Genomic DNA, 6,375 nt, shown 5'->3' on the forward strand with positions numbered 1-6,375 from the left:
CTATATTTTGTGCATAGGATCGACGCCGACTCTACTGCTGATCTGAGAGAAGGTCTACTCATATCTGAATAGATCGGCCCTTGCATCAAAATTCGATTGATCCCACTTCTTTAATACATTTTAGTAAGGATTTTGTAGTGCCAGATCTAGGGATCTTCACTCAAAGATATCTCTTATTTTACGTTGTAAACAATACCTAACAGCAATTTTGAATTGTGTTTCACTCTGCACATAGCATGTTTGTGGCGGTTTATCAAACGGAACCGCAACGGACGACGCCATGTTTGTGGGGTAATGCGTGTTTTTTTAATTGCCATAGACATGCTTTGTTCATGACAGGACATGCTAGGTCCATGACGGTCTTTTAATCCTCGTCATCCAAAAAAATGGGACGACACCGAGCCTATAGGAGAAATCACTGTAGCATCTCGCCTATATACGTTGCGTGTCAGTGTGTGTGTGTGTGTGTCTATATATATATATATATATATATGAGTGGTTTAAAAAACGGATCAGTGCCTCGGATCGGGCACCCCAAAAATCCATCCGGATCAGTGAATTGGCGATTCGGATTGGGAATCGACAGGATTAAGACTTACAAAAAATCCAAAAAAATTATTAAAATTCATTATAAATATTGGTTTTTAGGAATCCAATAAGAAATAGCAGTACTACATTATTAACTTTCATTTTTTTCATCAATATGCGAATATTGAGATGTTCTTTCCCTTTATGAACTTATTTTAACCATTAAATTACATCACATAAAAGAAAAATCATGTAATTATCATGGATGAAGTATATAATCATACATGGACTACAAGAAAGAATGGTTTCTGATAAGAACCTTTTCTTTTTTTTTTTTTTGACAATAACTTTTTTTTTTTTTACAAGAAATGTTTTTCGTATTACCTTTTTTTTTTTTTTTTAATAAGAACCTGTTTTTTTTTTTTGGCAATAACTACTTGTTTTATTACCTTTTTTTTTTGTCAAGAACAATAAATTTTACAAGAAAATGAATTGATAAGAATCTTTCATTTTTTTTTAACAAAAAACCTTTATTTTTTTGACAAGAAAAGGAAAAAAAACAACATTTTCAAAAATCGAACCAACCACCCCTCCATTTGAAGCATCGAACCAGCGACCTCTACACAAATAAAAGATATGATAACCAGTAGATCTTAATAGCCCGATTAAAATACTATAATATATCAACTTTTCAAGGTAATATATTTTACTCATAATATCCCACATCGAAAAGGTGGAAGAAGACAAAAGTGAATAAATACTTTCTTGGTACTGCTTACTCATATCACGTGCGAAGTAGTGTCGAAGCTAAAGGCCTGGTGGCTAGGGATGCATGGTAAGGTGTGTGGACACTAATTTCTTAGCCCTTGGCCCGTTTTAAATCGAAAATTACAAGAATGCCCACATCATTCATACGTCGGGCGCATCATGCGGCGATTCTAATGCCCACATCAAACACACGATGGGCGCATCATGTGGCGATTTACTATATAGAATCGTCGATTCTTCTCTAGAACTAAATGATCCAACGTCGACACGGGGGGACTGATTCCCGTGCTGACTCGGGCGAGTCTGTTGTGACTCGCTGATTTTTTAATCACTGGTATACATGTATATATCTTGCATAACAACCACGAGCATCACCAATAGCAACAGTACTTCTAACTTCATCGTGATCGTTAACATTCCCAATTATCAGCACCTACAATGGCAACCTGTGCAACACGAACAAAAGTCCAATACCAACATCTCCAACAACATCACACATGAAACTATCACCATGAGAGAATGCATCGTTCTCATAACTTTGTTTTGTAATATTGTCTCCCTCATGACGCCAAAAAACAGATCCATTCATATTACGGTTAATAGGCTCAGGTCTATAGGAAATCAACTAGCGTAACAATGGCTACTATCTTTGCTATATGAGCTCCCAAAGAGAAGTACGTAAACCTTTTACTTTTTCCTACTTTTATGGAATCTTGAATTTTATCTTTATTTATAGACCCATATGTCTATCCTAACCCAACTAGGACTAACCTAAAAATTAATCATCCTACATAATAGAAAAACCAAAGTAAAAGGAAAACCAATCCCTTAAAATTAGGGATTCAAGACAAATATCAACAAATCTCCATATTGGCATGAATTCTAAAAGACATTCTCATCGACTGTCTTCTCTACACACACCTCCTCATGCGCTCACCTCAACAACACATTAGTTAAGTCCAAACATTGCTTGAACTTCTGTAATGAAACTGACTTTGTCAACATATCCTCAACATTCTTCTGGTGTTAATCTTCAGTAATAAAATATCACCTTCAGCTATTATCTTGCGTATAAAATGATAGCTAACATCAATATGATTGTACCAGGTTCTTAGCCAAATGTATTGCACTCTAACTATCACAATAAATAATAATCACATCATGTCGTAAGCCCAAATCACTTCTAAGTCTTCTAAGCCATATGGCTTCTATCATTACCTCGTTAACTGCTCTAGTCATCGACAAGGTATATGGCTTCTATCATTGCTCTAGTCATCGACAAGCCATATGGCTTCTATCATTGCTCTAGCCATCGACAAGGCAACCACAGTTTATAATATCGACCTCCAACTGATCGGAATTCCTGCAAGTGTAAACAAATAATCTCTAATAGATCTCCTACAAAGTCACCTTCAAAGTCAAGATCAACATAACCAAGAACCTTGTCGTCAAACTTGTTATTTTCATCAAACATCAGTCCCACATCTAATGTACCCCTTAGGTAACGCATAATCCATTTTACTGTAAGTAAATGCTCCTTATGCAAATAATTTTTTTTTTTTTTTAGATTTGGTATTATTTAGGTTTTTAGTTTATTTAGGGTAATTTTTGTACATATTTATTTTGTTGTAGAGATTTGAGAGGTATAAAGGATATTTATGAATTTTAGGAGTTGTCATTTAGATCGAGAGAAATAGGAAGGACTATCTTAGGTGATATGTTCTAATATTTAAAAAATAATCTTTTAGTTAGAAAGTCAAAGTTGTCATAAACATGTAGTTAAAAAGGTTATCTTTTTTAGAAAAGAAAATAGCTTTAGAAGGAGAGAAAAATATGTTTTTATTTATTTATTTATTTTCTTCTATGTATATTTAAAAGAAAACAATCCCTCATTGTAAGAATAGAGATTAGAATTGAGAAAAGTTGATTTTATGAAAAGATTTTTTTAGGATGGATTCCCTTGCAGACTTTGAAAGATGGTATATTCTCTCATTTTATATTATTATTTTTATTTAATTTTTACTTCCATTCATTCTCCATGTATCAACTGGTATCAATGCAATTAAGATCTAGCTTTTTGCAATAGCACCGAAAGCAAATCCTGTTATAGAAGATCACTTGGGACAAGCTTTAGAAAGTTTGACCAAAGTCATAGAGGATGTTCGTGAATATTTGACCAAAGTCATGGATGATGCTCGAATTGAAGTGAAATGAATTAACGATTACAATAGTTAGAGAACAATGTCCATCGCGAAGAGGGTGCTCACAATCACGTTGATCTTGCACTGATGGTCCCACGACAAACCTAATGTGTTGATTTTGATTGTAACAAAAAAATTTACAAGCATGATCCCCATCCTATAGAGCGTCCGCAAGATTTTGGTATTAAAGTCAACATCCCAAAATTTCATAGGGATGACTCCCATAGAGGGCCTACATACTCTTCGAGCCTCATAGACTCGAGTTTTCTCTCTCGTGCTCCCAAATTGGATGCATATTTCCCTCCACGAATGAGATCTTGTGTCATGGTTTCTTTTGTTTTATGGGAAGACAATACCAACTGTTAAAGGAAACCTTCTCTTGACAATCTTCCCAATGAGTGCCTCTTCGAGATACTCATAAGGGTTAACACCTGTCATGATAGAAGTGCATGTGATTTTGTTTTCAAGTACAGGCTCTTGCTTCAGAGCGTCATCAAGAGAGTGAAAATTTCCAGTTGGAATAAATTGGATAAGATAATGAAGGAAATTGTCGACTTCCATAAGCTCGGGGTCGAGCTTCTCTCAACTCCGAGAGACTAATGCAAATAAAAATTAGGGTTTTTGTTATATATATTTTCTTGATTTTAGATATGGTATTATTTAAGTTTTTAGTTTATTTAGGGTTATTTTTATGTTTGTTTTTTTTTTTGTCAGAGAGATTTGAGGTGTATAAAAAGATATTTATTGTAGAATTTTATGAGTTATCTTTTAGATAGAAAGAAACATGAAGGATTATCTTAGATGAAATATTTTAATATTTAGAAAGTCAATGTTTTAGTTAGAAAGTCAAACTTTTCATAAACATGTAGTTAGAAAGGCTATTGTTTTTAAGAAAGGAAGAGTTTTAGAAGGAGAGATAAATGTGTTTTTATACATTTATTTATTTTATTCTGTGTATTTAAAAGGAAGAAGTCTTTCATTTTAAGAGCAGATATTGGAATTGAGTAAAGTTGATTTTGTGAAAAGATCTTTTTGGGGTGAATTCCCTTGCAAATATTGTGAGAATATATATTATCTCACCTTTTATTATTATTTTTATTTAATTATTACTTCCATCCATTCTCTCTGTATCAATTCTTTTCCTGGATTAGCCAGATACTTGCTAACAACACTAACAGCAAAAGAAAATCTGAACGATTGCAAACCATTACATGCATGAAACTTCCAACTGCACTCGCACAGGTAACACGCGACATGTATTTCTTTTTAGCATCTGAACTTGGAGATAATGTGTTCAACAATATGAAATGTGTAATAAGAGGAGTATCCTCAGGCTTTGAGTTTTCCATCTCAAACCTAACGATGACCTTCTCAATGTACTCCTTCTGAGATAGCCACAATTTACCATACTTTCGATCAGTACATATCTCCATGCCCAAATTGTTTTTGCTGAACCTAACTCTTTCATCTTAAATTCTCTGATAAGCTGAGTGTCCAATGTACTGATTTCTAAAGAATTCTTCACAGCAATAAGCATGCCATCCATATAGAGCAATAGATAAATGAATGAACCATCAGTAAATCTCTTAAAATAAATACAATTATCATCCTTACTTCTGACATACTCGTGTCCAATCATGAATGTATCAAAGTACTTGTACCACTGCCTAGGACATTGCTTTAGGCAGTACAATTTCTTCAGCTGGCAGACATGGTCCTCCGTGTTTTTAACGACAAACCCTTATGATTGAGTCTTATAAATATGTTTTTCTAACTGTTCATGAAGGAATGCAGTCTTGACATCAAACTACTCTAACTCCAAATAAAATAATGTAACCATAGCTAGCAATACCCAAATAGAAGTGTGTTTCACAACTGAAAATAAAATCTCATTATAGTCAACACCTTCTTTTAGCATATAACTTTTTGCAGCCAAACTTTAAACCGATCACCACCAGTCACAAGTGACCCATCTTTCTTCTTATAGGGCCATTAATATCCAATGGCTCTCGTCTTAGGTAACTTTAAGAGACCCCAAGTATGATTCTTCTTAAGAGACTTTATTTCTTCATCCATGACATCACTTCACTTGGTAGTGTCACTATCCTATGACTTTCTTAAAAGTGGATGGCTCTTGGCTCTTGGCTTGTGGCCACCAATGCATAAGCCACTATAGCCTCAAAATTATACCACATCATTGGGTTTTTTATCCTCTTTTTCTTTCCAAGTTGAGGTTCTTCCGTATATAGAGTGGGCTCAAAGACATCCTCATGGTCAACATCTTCCTCCACTCTTTTATAGTGACTTTTTGGCACATATTTTGGGGTATTTTCTTGGGTTGTCAACTCTACCTCAACTGCATCAATGTTGTTGTGGTTTTCTTTTTCTACACCCATCTAAATGCGTTTTAACATCACAACTGATAATAAATTTACACGACTTAGGATCTGGGCACTACATTTTATAACACTTAACTCCATCTGCCTAATCAAAATACACTTATTTGATCTGGGACTCAACTTATCATCTTTTAGATGAACATAAGTAAGATAACAAAAAATTCTTAAATGAGAATAATCAATAGGTCTACCGGACCATACCTCTTGTGGTGTTTTGTAGTTTATTGTTGTAGATGGTGACCTGCTGCCTCTGCCCAAAAGTCCTTTGACAAACTAATATTACTCAACATGATACAAGCCTTCTCTAGAAGTGTCATGTTCATGCGCTCAACAATTTCATTATGTCTTCAGAATGGTGAGGTGATGAATAATTCCTTCGTTCTCAATAAAAATTCACAAACTTTGGTGAAGTGTACTATCCACCATTATCAGTCCTCGAGCACTTGACCTTCTTCCTAGGGGTGACAATGGACTCGATC

This window comes from Amborella trichopoda, chromosome 11, assembly GCF_054954075.1.
Source record: "Amborella trichopoda isolate Santa Cruz 75 chromosome 11, AtrichopodaSantaCruz75HAP2 v2.0, whole genome shotgun sequence".
Classification (NCBI taxonomy): domain Eukaryota; kingdom Viridiplantae; phylum Streptophyta; class Magnoliopsida; order Amborellales; family Amborellaceae; genus Amborella; species Amborella trichopoda.